This window comes from Ictidomys tridecemlineatus, chromosome 6, assembly GCF_052094955.1.
Source record: "Ictidomys tridecemlineatus isolate mIctTri1 chromosome 6, mIctTri1.hap1, whole genome shotgun sequence".
In the NCBI taxonomy this organism is placed as follows: domain Eukaryota; kingdom Metazoa; phylum Chordata; class Mammalia; order Rodentia; family Sciuridae; genus Ictidomys; species Ictidomys tridecemlineatus.
In genome coordinates, this window is record NC_135482.1 from 136,309,967 (window position 1) to 136,324,705 (window position 14,739).

Genomic DNA, 14,739 nt, shown 5'->3' on the forward strand with positions numbered 1-14,739 from the left:
CCTTGGAGGCATGTCCTTGGAGATTATATCTTGCCCTCAGCCCTTCCCTTCTCTCTGGTACTTGGTTGCCATGCTCTGAGCAACTTTGCTTCACCAGGCTGCCTCCACCATGATGTTCTGCCTCACCACGGGGCCTAGAGCAGTGGAGCTGGCTGACCATGAACTGAAACCTCTGAAACTGTGAGCCAATCTAAATCTTTCCACCATCACAATGTTTTTTTCCTCAGGTACTTTGTCATAGTGAGAAAAAAATGGACCAACCCAACCTTTATTCTCTTTTGCCTTTCATTTGAAAGAGAAATTTGATGGGGGTACTAGGGATTGAACCAGGTGCACTTTACCTCTGAGCTATGTCCCCAGGCCTTTTTTATTTTGAGTCAAGGTCTCTTTAAGGTGAGGGTCTTAAGGGTGAGGGTCTTGTTGAGGGTCTTGCAAAATTGGTGAGGCTGGCTTCAAACTTGCCATCCTCTTGTGCCAACTTCTGAAGTTGCTGGGATTACTGATGTGGGTGATGCCAGTCTCTAACTTCTGGGGGTTCATTTATTTCTACTTCCTCATCTTCATTCACCCTCCAGCTCAAGCACTTGAATGTGTACACCTGCTGTGAAGCTCATGCTTGGTTCTAGTCTCTTAACAGCTAAATGCAGTGGTTTTTCAAGTTGTCTTATTTGACCTTGCTTTTGCAATTGACATGGTTGAGATTTATTTGTCTCTTTGGTTTTTTTCTCTTGGCCCCATATCCTTCTCTGGCTGTTGCTGCTCCTTCCCTCTCTCCCTCCCTCTCTCCCATCTTTCCTTTCTCTTTCCCTTTATATCAGATATTTATTTCTTCTAGTTCTCAAGGCTGGAATGCCAACATGGTCACATTTGTGTGAACCTCCTCTGTCCACATGCTCAAAGAGGGTGAATTCTCTAGGTTCTTGGCCCTTGCCCCTCTGCCTCAATTGAACCCAGGGTTCATTACCTACGAGCTACATGCCCAGCCTGGGGATCCAGATCATAAGGATATTAGTCCCATGCATAAGGGATCCACCCACATTACCTCTCAAAGGCCTCATCTCCTGATAACATCACATTGCAGGCTACAATTTCAATGTGTGAATTTGGGGGCACACATACATATTGACTGCATAGCACAGCAGAAAGACTGAAACCTTCATCCTCAGTGATGTATATTTGATGTAGTAAAAGTTTGACCTTAAGGGGGCACTGAAACAAAAAAAGGACATCAAGTGGTTTGGGGTCTCCACAGTGAAAGCTGTATGGACTTCTCCACAGAATTTCTTTCCTGAAATCCATTGCCTCTTCCTGTCACACTTCCTAGTCTCCTGTATGGGTCTTTTCTTGCCTCTGAATTTGGTATTTGGAAGAGTTTCATCTTTTTCTTTGCCTTGTGTATTTGCTTTCAAATTCTGGCCGTAAAATATTGAAACCTGAAGTAGGACATCTTCACCTTTGAGCTCTAGATGTAGACACTCAACTTCCAATTAAACATGTCCTTCTGGATGTAGTATAGCTGTTTGAAATTCATCATGTTCCCACCTGTGTTCATTATCTGTTGTTTTTTTTTTTTTCAAAATGCCTGCATTTCCTGTTTTTATTAATGAATCCTTGACCTACCCAGGTGCTAAATCCCTGAACTTGGGAATTGTCCTTGAGTCATTATTATTCCTCTCCTTAGTCACAATGCCATGCTGATTTTACCTTGCTTAATATTGTTCTTCTATCATTCGATTTTTTTTTTGTTAGACTATTTTCATAATCTCATAATTGGACTCTTCTTATATTACTTCCATTCATTTTTTAAACTATTGGAGAAGATGGTAAATATGATTGTGCTATTTAAAAAAAAAATCCCCAGGATTTCTGGTCTAAACACAAATATCTTTGTCTTTGTGGTCTGGTCCCATTCTGTCTTTTCATATTCTCTCTCTCTCTCTCTCTCTCTCTCTCTCTCTCTCTCTCTCTCTCTCTCTCTCTCAGTTGTTAGTAGGACCTTGTGCTTCTTAGTGCTGCCTTTGGTCCTGTGCTCTGGTGGAACGTGCCTCCCCACCTAATTCATATCACCTCTAACACAGTCTGCTGATAATCTTACCTGGATTATCTCTTCAGGTTCTGACTAAAGTCTCACCACCATCAACACGGTCTCCTGTCTCTAGCCCAAGTTATTCCCTTTTCCACACCTCCTCTTTCCATTTGTGAAGTTTACTTACAGTGCTTAGTATGGTGCATGGCTATTACTTGTGATTACTTGTTAGCATATCCATCTGTCCTGTTATCTTTGACCTTTTGGAGGGCTAACTCCTTATTCTTTTGCATCACAGTTCTTAACATGGTATCTCACAGCATTATCAGTAAATATGCTGGAACTTTCTTGAACAGAATAAATAAGAATCAGTATTCTAAAAGTTTAAATAGATGAGCATAAAAATGATACATGCATATCTGTTTTAGTCAGCTTTTTCCCCCCTGCTGTGACTAAAGAATCTTACCAGCACAACTGTAAGGAGGAAAAGTTTGAGGGCTCATGGGTTTCAGAGGTCTTAGTCCATAGAAGGCTGCCTCCATTCCTGGAGGCTCAAGGTGAGGCCGGACATCATGCTGGGAGAGTGTGGTGGAAGGAAAAGCAACTCACTTCATGGTCAGAAAGCAGAGAGAGAAAAAACTCCGCTTGCCAGATACAAATATATACCCAAAGCCACACCCCAATTCCCACCTCCTCCAGCCACACCCTGCCACTTCAGTTAGCACTCAGTTAATCCCTATCAGGGGATTAATTTACTGATTGGGTTAAGACTCTCACAACCCAATCATTTCTCCTCTGAACCTACTTGATTGTCTCACGAGTGAGCTTTGGGGGGACACCACATCTAAATCTTAACAATATCTTAAATTTATTTTATTCAAACACAAAACTTACATTTTCTTGGTGAAACTTTTGACGTAGGGCCTAGACTTCTAGTATGGACACATAGAAAGAACTTGGTTTTATGTTTCTTCACAAAACCACACTCAATAGAATTGTCCATTATTTTCAGTTTGTATTCTTTAAAGCGAGGCAGAAACTTTTGAAGATATTTCTGATTTATCTTTCCTAGTATAATTATTCCCACACTAGATTCATTGTCAACATAGACTATTATTTTATACCAGGCTAATCTTTTCAAACATTCACAGACAGATATTGTACTGCTCTTCATACTCCTGTTTTATCTCTTGAATATGTTATGCAATTAAGTCACATTCTTACAATAAGGTATTGCATTAGGTTTAGGATAAAAAATACTCGAATTTGGCTCAGCTGATGGGACAGAGGTTTTCAGTGTTCTCAGAGAGGAGCCAATTGGTTGGCAGTGTTCCAGGTGCACCAGTCAGTATGATTTACAAAGGGCACAGAGATCATTGGTTAACCTGGACAGTTGGTTAAGTGGATATTGGTTAAAAGGGTCTGACCATATTTGTCACATTGATGCACAAAAGATGTTTATCTCTGGTACTTGGCATTCTGGTAACTAGAAGAGCTTAAGACAAACTTATCTACTTTCCTGGGTACTCTTTCCCTCACATCATTTATAAAAATGTTAAATAAGACTACTTTGAGCACTTGTCTCCTGGAAGTCTTCGTGCTTATACACCTGATTCTCTCTCATTTATCTACTGCTTTAACCATGGCAAGGTGCAATTTTTAACACTAGTCTGAGGTTCTTGTCTGTGTTGGGTTGCTTTCTTCCACTGTGACAAAATGTCTGAGATAATCAACTTCCAAGGAGGAAAGATTTATTTTGTCTCATGGTTCCACAGGTTTCAGTCCATGGTCACTTGGCCGTGTTGCTGTGGGTCTGTGGTGAGTCCATCATGGCAAGATGGAGTGCCTGGTAGAGGAGGCTTCCCACTTCATGGAGGCTAGGAAGAGCAAAAGAGGAAAGGGCAGGGGCCCAAATATCACCTTCAAAGGCATATCACCAACAACCTAGTTTCCTTCTGCTAACCACCTACAAAGGTTCCACCACCTCCCTTCGTGCCTCAGGCTGGCGGCCAAACTTTTAATGTGTATGCTTTGTTGGGTGGGATGGGGTGGGGAACTCCAGATCTAAACTGAAGCATATAGTAAGTTTTAAAAAATAGTTGATAGTTTGTTGGTGGTCGAAAAGTGTTCAGCCACATCTTATTATTAATTCCCGATTATATTTCCCTTCCCTCCATACTCACAAAGTCCTGCATTTGAAAATTCAATAGGTAGGCCCCCCGTCAGCATCTGCCCTCCTGTATAGTGGCTGCTCATAATTCACATTTTACATTTTTTGCCTCCATAGTTAAAAGATTCCACCTTGACTTTTTAACCCTGATATTGCCAGTTGGATTTGTGCTTTTGTATATCTTGTTTGACAGTTCAGTTGATTCTCCCTTAAGTTAATCACCATTTCATTTAGTTTCTCTAACCTGTTACCAAAAAAAAAAAAAAAAAAAAATTGGTATTTGCCATATTCTCAGTCCTTCATAAAGACCAAGGAAACTGTTCAGTTTTATACACAATCTTTTTCATCTTACATTCTTTGCAGACGATGCTTATTTTTAGAGATTTTATCTTGTTTAGTAACATTTTTTTTTTATTGTTTTTGGAGTGCTCTGCAAGGTTACTTAGATTCTTTCTTGCCAGCTTTGATTATTAGTTTGTTCTTGACCTGCTAAACTTTGAAGGTTTCCTTATATTCCTTGGTAGGAGAGCTCTCATTCCAGTTTTTGGAAAGCAGTTTGCTATTTATCTCCCCAACTACCCTGCCTCTTAAACCCTGCCCAGGGCCTGATCTTTTTGATCCTTTGCAGACATTTATCTTGGGCTGTGGTTGAGGTATTTAAAATGGTCTTCAAAGTACCTATGGTTTATTTGCTTAACACTGTACATTTCCTTTTGAGAAATAATGCTCCATTTTTAAAGAGTTGACTAGTAACCTTTATAGCTGTCTTCAAGGCCAGAATGATACATCCACTTAGGGAGGACTTTGTTCAGTAAGGATAGCTGTCTGTGATTTTTAAAATGAGTAAAGCCCACAGAGAGGTGTGTGCTTAACATATCACATCCTGAGTGTTATTCTTGGTGTTTTCTTCATTATTACTATGAGAATTATATCTGGAAAGATCATAAAAGTAAGCTTCATAGTTTGATGATAGAGAATCTTTCAATATAATGTATGTACGAATTAGTAATGGCTGTATTTGATAGTAAAGGGGAATTATTTATGCCTGAAGAAAAGTAGGCTAGACTAATAGAGCAAGTAGCTTAAGAAAGCAAATGTTCAAAATATTCACCATCTGCTTCAATGACTGTGAGAATAACAGTACAATCTGAAACTAGTCTTTGCGTTCTGCTTTCCTTCTTCATATTCAGTATTGCCTGCAGGTCTCCAGGCCTTACTAAACACCCACAGTGACATGTTCTGTGTTTATGCACTACCTGTACCTGCAGGACCTCTAACCCCTGCCGAGTCTCCTCTACTCCTTTTAAGTTTGGGTTCTCAGGGACCTCTTAGGTAAGTCCCTGCATCAGCTGATTATTGCTTCTGCCTCCCATTTGCTTTATCCCTCCTCATCCAAACCCCAGAGGGCATCATCATTGCTCCTTTAACTCTAAGAATCCTACATCAAGAGAGATCTTTCAGAGCTCTCCATATTGTCAGCTCTTGAGCAGAAGGAAGATTGTCCCTTCAGGTCACACTCTGTAGCCAGAGTCCCCAGCCATGTTGTGGATGCACTTCCCCCACATCACTCCTGCACTGTGTTATGGGGTCAGAGACTGGAAATTTGTCCTAGAGCAAGGGCATAGAATATTATTCTCAGTTTCTGTGCAAATCTTTTCTCCTACTCCGTGGTATGGAAAACATCACAACACAAATGTCACTGATGTTCTTATCCTTGACAATAAAACAAAAGACTTCATGTGAATGAACGCCTGTGAGCTCACTAAATTTCTGCATCCTCACGGATCTTACTCCTTTCCAGTCCCTGGGAAGACTTAGATCTTAAATGAGGGTCCAGATAAATTGCCTCATAATATAAATTATAATTTTGAAATAGTTACTGGGTGGTGGTTCCCATTTGAATTTCTCACTTGAAAAAAGAGATTAACTTTTGAGGTGTGTGTATATATGCCAATATGAATGTGCATGAAATTAAAGTAGTATAAAGTGTCTATTTGTAGATGTCAGACAGCAATAGGATACGTACATGTAAGTTGTGTGTATGAACCACAGCATATACATGCATATGCCTGTATATGAATCAGACACAGTAATACAGTGCGTGTGAATCAGATGAAAAATACAATGCTTGTGTGCGTGTGCGAATCAGACGCAGTAATGTGCGTACATGTGTATGTGAACCAGACTCAGTAGGACAGTGGGAAAACAGGATAAAATAAACTTCGTGTGGGTTCCAAAGTGGTAATTTACACTTGTGTGACTTTGCACAAATCACACAACCTTTCTAGGCATCACTAGTCACGTGAGATTTTTAGATGTAACTAAGATCTTTTATGGTTCTAAAATTTTATGGTTAGTACAGTTACTATCACAAAATACTCAGTCTGTTCCATCGGTGTTTGAATTATTTTATCTGTATTAGCATTTATAATCGACCTTTCAGCATTCAAACTTTCCATGTATCTTTATTAACTTCTGTAGCAGGAAGACACATGACTTAATTTCATGAACATTTCTCTAACCTGCTTCCTAAATGCTCCTATTTATTACAGTTTAAGGAATCTAACAATTCCATGGATATGTCATCTAGACTGAATTTTAAAAAAATGATTGGATGAATACAGAAAAATGGTAGCAGTCCATGTCTCATTTTTTTTTTTAAGGGCATGTAGTTGTCTAATACCTAAAAATAGAGTGAAATTCTTAAAGGCTGTATCGGTGGTGTCACCTTCATCTCTGTGGGGAGTATATACCCATACATCTGCCACATGTAAGATATTCAGCAAAGGCTTACAGAATAAGCAAATCATTGTATAGAAAAACATTTTAAAAAATCACTGTCATATGTGCCCATGTGTTCTCTGAAAAATTCTCTGTGACATTTTGGGTGGGACTAGGTGGAGAAAGAAGGTTTTCCATTGTGGTTGCAAGATGTCAGTGCTCATTAGATGCTGTTTGTAACTGACAGAGCAACTGAGGGGTGCTAGGAATAGAATGTTAGTGATTTTTCTCTCTTTTGGGAGCAGTGATTGTACCCCTTTTAGAGGAACCATCTTAAACCAGTGAACCAGATTATTTCATTAGCTCTGTGTCTGTTGAGTCATATGGGAGCTTTTTCTCTGGGCATAAATCTTGTGTCCATAGGGCACTGAAGCAGTTAATCTAAATGCTCTCTTTTGGAATCAAAGTGCAGCATGGACATAGCACTGAGTTATGATACTGGAACATCAGAAGGCCATACTTTTCTCGTAGTATATTTTCTTACTAGTATGTGGTAATTACAAGAGGAAGTGAAAAATTCTAAGGAAAATTACAAATACTAAGATATAATTTGGTAATCTAATACAGAAGACCATATTTTTTAATTGCATGAATAGGGCCTTCTACTTTTTTTTTAATTTCAAAATCCATCTGAGCATTAATCATTAAAGCTTGCTGTGATGGCAAGCACATTGCCTTTTAAAAGGCCCTCTGTCATCTTATGTTGATTAGTAGTGGTAATTAAATTTTACTCTGATACTTTATATGTTGACCTCTGTACTGGTAGTAACAGTAAACATGAGAAATAAGACCTTAAGATTCTGAGTGGTTATCAGTTATCACTAATATTCCTGAGGAAGGTATCTGGCCCTCAGATGGAATGCCAGTGTGTTATATAGAAGGTCAGCTTACCTCGCAGATTTGATGTCCTTGAGATTTCACGTAAGAGATTATAATAGAGTCTGGATGCTTGTCGTGGCTTTGGGTGACCTCTTTTAGTTGAAGCCTTTTAAAGGCATCCTGAGATATTTGCATTGGGTTGGAGCTGAATTGAACCTCAGAAAGGAGACTTCTTCCAGAGTCAGAATAAAACTAAGCATTCCTATTAGGGGGTGGCAGGGAAGGAAAAAAATGTCTTCCACCCGGAGCAGACTGCATTAGCATTCTGCCAACTGGCCTGTTGGTGAGAACTAGTGAAGTCATCAAGCCTGAGCTATTTTAATACCCTGACACGGTGCACGCAGAGGCAGCTGGAGGTGCCGCGCAGAGGAAGCTCCGTGAGGTTTTCAGAAGCAGAAAATTTCCCTGCTGACTAACAGTATCCCCCTTTCACCATTTCGGGGTCCCTGTCGCCTCTGGGAAGCGGGAGGGCTTGTGCATTGGCCCTGGCAGGGCAGAAGGAAGGAGAGCATTATCTCTCACCTTCTCAGGTGATCTCCTGGTGTCTAGACAGTGTTGATGTGTGTGTGTGTGTGTGTGTATGTGTGTGTGTGTGTGTGAGAGAGAGAGAGAGAGAGAGAGAGAGAGAGAGAGAGAGAGAGAGAGAGAGAGCGAGCGCACGCCATGGCCAGGACCTGGCGAGGGAAGCTTTTGTTTATAGACAGACTTTTTCCTTTTCTTCCCCCTTAAAAACAAAAAAAATACAAAAAACAAAAACCAAAACCAAAACCAAAAACCAACCAAACAAAAAACTCTAAGAAGGTCAGAAGTGCAACTCTACACAATCCTGTAGGAGATGATGAACCAAGTAAGGCAATTGGGACATACATAGAATTTATCAGCATATTGAAAATAAATTGAATACCAGTTTGGACAGTAAATTACTTCAGAGGAACCCCAAAGTGGAAGGAAATGCTGGCAGATTGCATTTTAAATCTTTATATAAATGTTCTCTCACTTGTAAAGAATTATTTTGTAAATGGAATGCTTTTTAATTTTCAGAGTGAATTCTGTCGTGTTGGTTCTGTCATTACAAGTCCTTAACAAAAGCTTAAATAGATATTTGATTGATTATGGAATTGTTTACTAGATACTGTTTAGCCAGTAGCAAAAAATCTAAAAGTGTACATAGAGTCTCTTTAGAGACTTAGTTGAGATACATCAGCCAAATGGAGATAAATTTAGAGATAACGAGATACCAAGTTTTGAATGTAAAAAAAGTTCACTCTTTTTCAGCATCACCGATGAAAGTATTTAAGATTCCAGAGGCAGGAGGTACTCTGATGAGGACTTTTTCCAACAAGTACAGAGAGAAGCAGACACTCCTTAGCATGAGTGCACTCAGGGGTCAGGACTGCGAAAGCTGCCAGGATTGAGCCCTGATTTAGCAATGACAAGCCAGAGACAGGAAGCTGCCTTGTTTATTAGAAATAGGGTAACCACAGTCTCAGACAACTAGGGAAGACTGTGCTGGCAGTTTCATTCTGAATAGCAAGCTGTAGCGCCAAAAATAAATAAATTAATTAATTAAAAAATTAATTAAAATAAATAGATGAAAACAAAATCATTTTGCTTATTGTTTTAAGCTTAGCAGTCTTTTGTTTACTTCTTAACAACTGTAGTTAAAAAGGCACAACTTTAACATTTCTTATTCAGAAACAGTGTATTTCACAAAACTATCATATAAAGAAAACATAAAGGTTGTGTCACCTTGATTTCTGTAGTACCTTATGAATTCACAGAAATGCAGTGTTTATTTAGGAAGGTGCTTTCTTCCGAATATTCCATATGTATATGCTCAGAGATCCTCACTGTATTCCAGAAGGCAAATATCATAATATCCTTGGGATTACTGGGAGGGTATGGCAGGGTTTGCAGAGTAAATTTTTACTATTTGATTGAATTTGAGGCATCATTTAGAGCATTTTCAATTATAGGTAAAGAAACTGAGATGAAAAGTATCTTTCTTACCTGAAGTCTCAGAATCTGCAAATATCACTGAAATAAAATGGACGTAGAATCTAATCGAAAAATCAATATCTGGCTTGGCCCTTTTGAGGCAAAATTAGGAAAAATTGTAATATACTTATATTAAAATTTTCCTGGACTTGATTTCTTCTTTCTTTGATACTTAGAATGTACTAAAAAAAGATCGTGAAACTTACAGTGATTAAAAGCCAGCCTGCAGAGCCCACCTTCTCTATGTTGAAACCCAGCTTCTCACTCATGGCTCTGTAACCTCTGAGCAAGTTATGTTCCATATCCGGGCCTCCGTATCTTTGTTTATAAGGTTGAACTGAATAACTAAACCTAAAAAGCATTGGGACGTTTCGAAAGAATCTATCTGAAATGCCCGGTGTGGAACCTGATACATAAGAAGAAGAAAATAATTGTGACCTGTGGTTCTGATGAACAGTGTTACTGTGTGGAACAGTGCCTCAAGACCCCATTTCAAAAGGTGTATTTTCATTTGTGTCAAAAGTACCAAACCCCACAAGGGAATCCAGGGACTGTGGCCTGGATCTAGTTCGTGTGATGGTTCTGCCCCCCTCAGCACTGTGTACTAGAAAGTACTGTGTCTTCTAGCAGGCTATGTTGAGTGCTCTGCCAGGAGTAAAGTTCAAAGAGGTGAAACCTCTGAACAGAGGCCACTGAACATTTCAGTCAACAAAAGGTAGAAACAACAATCTCAGGTTCACAGTAGCAGCTCTGATCATCTTAAATTTCAAAACATTTACTTTTTTTTACTTCTAACACTGCCGCGTATGGGTGTGCATTTTTATATTGGAAATGCTTTTGCACATTTATATTATTTAAATGATGACAAAATTATGAGGGAAATTCCTTTACACCCTTTCTACAGAGGAAGAAACTAAAATTCTGAGAAACTTATCAAAGATTACATAGCTCAAAAGTGGTTGAATTTGACTCTCAGCGTTTTTCTCTTTTCATGAGTTTCAGTATCTGTCTTACTTCACCTGTGATTCTTCCCTTCAGGGTAACATCCTGGGCTTTCTTGTTTTTTACCCTTTGTCTTCTCCCTTTTAATGTTACCATTCCCTTATTTCATTTTTTTCCCTCAATTCCTATATGTATAAAAAATAACTTTTTTTTGGGTGGTACTGGGAATATAACCCAGGGTCTAATGTATGTTAGGCCAATGCTCTACTAATGAGCCATACCCCCAGTTCTTTTTCTTTTTGTTATTTATTTATTTTTTGTGGTGCTGGGGATTAAACCCCGGGCTTTGTGCATGCAAGGCAAGCACTGTACCAACTGAGCTCTATCCCAGCCTACTTCTTTTTATTTTTAAATTTTGAGATAGGGTATTGGCTAAGTTGCCCAGGCTGGGCCCAAATTTGGGATCCTCTTGCCTCGACCTCCTGATTTTCTGGGATTATAGGTGTGCCTGGCTAAAAGAACTTTTAAGAAGTAGCAGTCTGTGATAAGTTTTGAACTTTTGTAGTCAACTTTAAAAGCAGATGAACGTATTTTCTATTTAATGGTATTAATTTGTTGTACCAATTTATGTCTCTGGAAATTTCTGCCTAATTATTTCAACTTACCTTCTCTGTGTGTCAATAACTAGGGATAGGGAAAGTAATTTGTTAGTTTAAATGTCTCGTTGATACATGTCTTTAAAATGTACACCGAGTACCTGGGTTTCAGAAACACCATGGTAATCTCCATTCCAGTTGCTTTTAAATGTGATTCTTAGAATGTAAAATATGCATCTGTCACCCGTCCTTTGCGAGTGCAGTGACCTGAGTGATAGGTGGAGGCCGGGTAGCCCTCTTAGTCCCTGGGGGAGGGTTGGAGGTTGTGGACAGCTATACTCCTGCTCTATTTCTGTCCCTCATCTTGAACTTGCTGTCCCCCCTGTCCTTTGTGGCCACTCACACATGAACATAGCTCCCTTTCCCATTTTTACCCCTAAAGATCATGTTGAATGACCTTTATGATGAAGTAAACTGAAAAGTTCAGAAGTTCAGCAACAAAAAAAAGCTCTAAATTAAATATTAGACCATGTCTCTTTTAAAAGTGCCTCATCAGGATCCAGCAGCTGGGCCTGGCAAATCATCATGGTCAGTCTTTTTCTCCCTCAGCAACTTAAAGTCATTCTGAGCTTTTAGTTTTGCACAGCACTACATCTTTCTCTGGCCCTGTGCTCAGACCCAGATCAGGGCCTCCTTTGGCTCATCTGAAGACCCATTAATATTTTCCCCAGGTCTCCTCCTTCCCCTCCTTTCCAGGCCCCACGAGAGAGGGGGGAAGTATGCAGATTTATTTTTCCACTGAGATGAATTTCACCCTCCTCCTTCCCCAGGAAGGCAGACATGGATTCTAAATGTTTTTCCATTCCTCTTTTACATGTAGAATTAAAGCCAAAACCAATTATGGTAAACTGGGTGTTTGGGTTGAGTTGGAGTTTACTGTAACTTTGAAACAACCTGATCTTGGTTGGACAGTGTAGATGGTATCACAATTTTCGTTTTCACAGATGACTTTTCTGAGTCTGTGTGTAGACTAGAGCATGGCAAATACTCAGATGAAGTTTCACTTCTTCCCTCAGTGCAGGGAGCACTTTCTGTTAAATTGAACTCTTTCGTGCTCCAAGGGGGGGGGGCGCGGATATGCTACATAATGTTACACCTAGCGCCAGGAGTGTTGAATTTCTTAGTCATGATGCCATACGCAGCGTTATTAATCTTCACTGTAGGTGGAATGGCAAGGGGGCAGCAAAAACCAGGCTTCAGAAAACTACCGACAAACCACCCAGGAGCAAATCCCCTTGCAGATGCTCTGTAAAGAAGGACAGCCAGTGGAATCTGGGTTCCGTGTATGTTGCCTGACTGATGGGCTGGTATTGATGCCCGACAAGGTCCTTTAAATCATAGCATGGCTGCCTTTCTGTCTTCCCTCCCCCACTCCCTTCCTGAAGCTTTCCCTACTCCTAAGTCCTGTTAAAAGTGTCTGTCCTTGGAACTGCTTTCTTTGGAACTGTCCTTGGACTCAGACCATCTTTTCCTTCTGGGGTAGGTGCCTGCAGGCTGCTGCATGGAGAGCTCAGGTCCTGCCCATGCTTTTCTGCATGGGGTTGAGGATAGCCTCGGCACTGCTCCTGCTCAGTACCTCTTTTCGATGTTTGCTGTGCTTTGTGGCCCTCCTGTGCATGCTACTGCTGGCTGGCTTTCCACGTTGGGGTGCACACTTACGCTAACTCTTTCCCAGGCTTTACCTCCTGCACTTATTTATTTTGGCCTCAGTTTCCATGCTTTATAGCTGTTTCTTACTGGTCATGTGGTACCTGGAGCAACTCCGGAATTCAACATAAATTGGTGCTGTATTCCCCCTTCTCCACTGTCACTGTTGCTTATTTGTCCCCTCCCGTGTGCATGAAAAAAAATCTCCTTGACACATCTTCACTTTTTCTGGCCTAAGCCACTGTGAATTCTGGCTGCACAGAAGCTGAGACCAGCCCAAAGGCAGAAGGGCACTGGAAAAACACTGTGGAAAGTAGGTTAAAGGGTGTTGATTGTGTTTACAGTTTTCCATACTCCCTATGGATGGGGATGCACATCATATGTGCACATTGATGCAGAGACCAGACCTGTAGGGGCAAGCTTTTTTTCTGTAACATCTTGTAAAGAACCAAGAAAATATAATTTAGAATTTTCCTCAGATACTCTGATGACAAAGTACCTAAATGTCTTATATTTATTTTTAAGGCAGCCCATCATTTTTTTCTTCTAATAAATTGCTTTGTAGCTAGGATTTTCCTTTTTTTGGTGGGGGGGTGGGTTGGGGGCACATAAGTGAATGAAGTAAGTGGATTTGAGAAATCAAAATCTGTGTCCAACGTATTTCATATTAAAACTATCAGACATTCTGGTGAGACTATAAAGGTTAGACTTTGACTTATTAAAACTTGAAGTTTAGCCAGGCATGATGATGCATGCCTGTAATTGCAGCAGCTCGGGAGGCTGAGGCAGATGGATTGCAAGTTCAAGGCCAGACTGGGCAATTTAGAAAGAGACTGTCTGAAAATGAAAAATAATAAGGGCTGATGATATAGTGCAGTGTTAAAGTGCCCTTGGGTTCAAACCCCAGTACTGCAAACAAACAAACAAACAAACAGATACCTGCCTACCCCCACCTCCACCCCCCCACAAAAGAAAGGAGAACACCAACAAAACAGACACACTCAAAATTAGCAGACAGGGTATTTGCTGCCTGTAATCCCAGCTAGAGAGGCTAAGGTAGGAGGATCTTAAGTATGAGGCCAACCTGGGCAACTTAGTGAGACCATGTTTCAAAATACAAAGGGCTAAGGATGTTATCTTAGTGGTAGAGCACTTGCCTAGCATGCGTTAGTTCCTTGATTCCATTCCTAGAGCGACACCAAATAACCAAATTTGAAGTTTGCTTTCTTTTGGTAGTTTTTTTCTTAATATGATTTTCCTGATTATTTTTTAAAAAATAATATATGTTTAGTAATACTATCAATGTCTTGGTATCCTAGGACATGAGAAGTTTTATTCAGTTTTGCATATAGACCCTGCTAAGTAGCCTCAAACACAATATTTAACTTCTCTGTTTTAATTTTCTTGCCCTTAAGATATTGATTATTACAAGTATTTCCCATTTTATTCATAGAAATGTGATGTGTGATGCTGTGCCGTGATGTTTTGGAATAAACGTCCTGGGTCAATGCAAAGTATAACATAATGAAACGTGTTACTTTCTTCATTGTGAAATCTTTGCTCATTTGTAATGAGGATAGATGAGCACTGAGGACATTTAGGTTCATGGATCATTTTGAAGTTATGGTCAGACTTTGTTT

General features: G+C 39.9%; 1 protein-coding gene and 1 long non-coding RNA gene across 12 annotated transcripts in view; one reads left to right on the forward strand and one right to left on the reverse strand.

The window, feature by feature from the left end:
• Klf12 (KLF transcription factor 12) overlaps positions 1–14,739 on the forward strand; it is a 434,856-nt gene that overhangs the window by 58,296 nt on the left and 361,821 nt on the right. The window lies entirely within an intron of this gene.
• Positions 3,746–8,506, reverse strand: LOC144365037 (uncharacterized). The gene is made up of 2 exons (XR_013423314.1): positions 7,869–8,506; positions 3,746–3,903 (listed from the first exon to the last, which is right to left on the reverse strand). It is a non-coding gene; the product is annotated as an uncharacterized LOC144365037 (long non-coding RNA).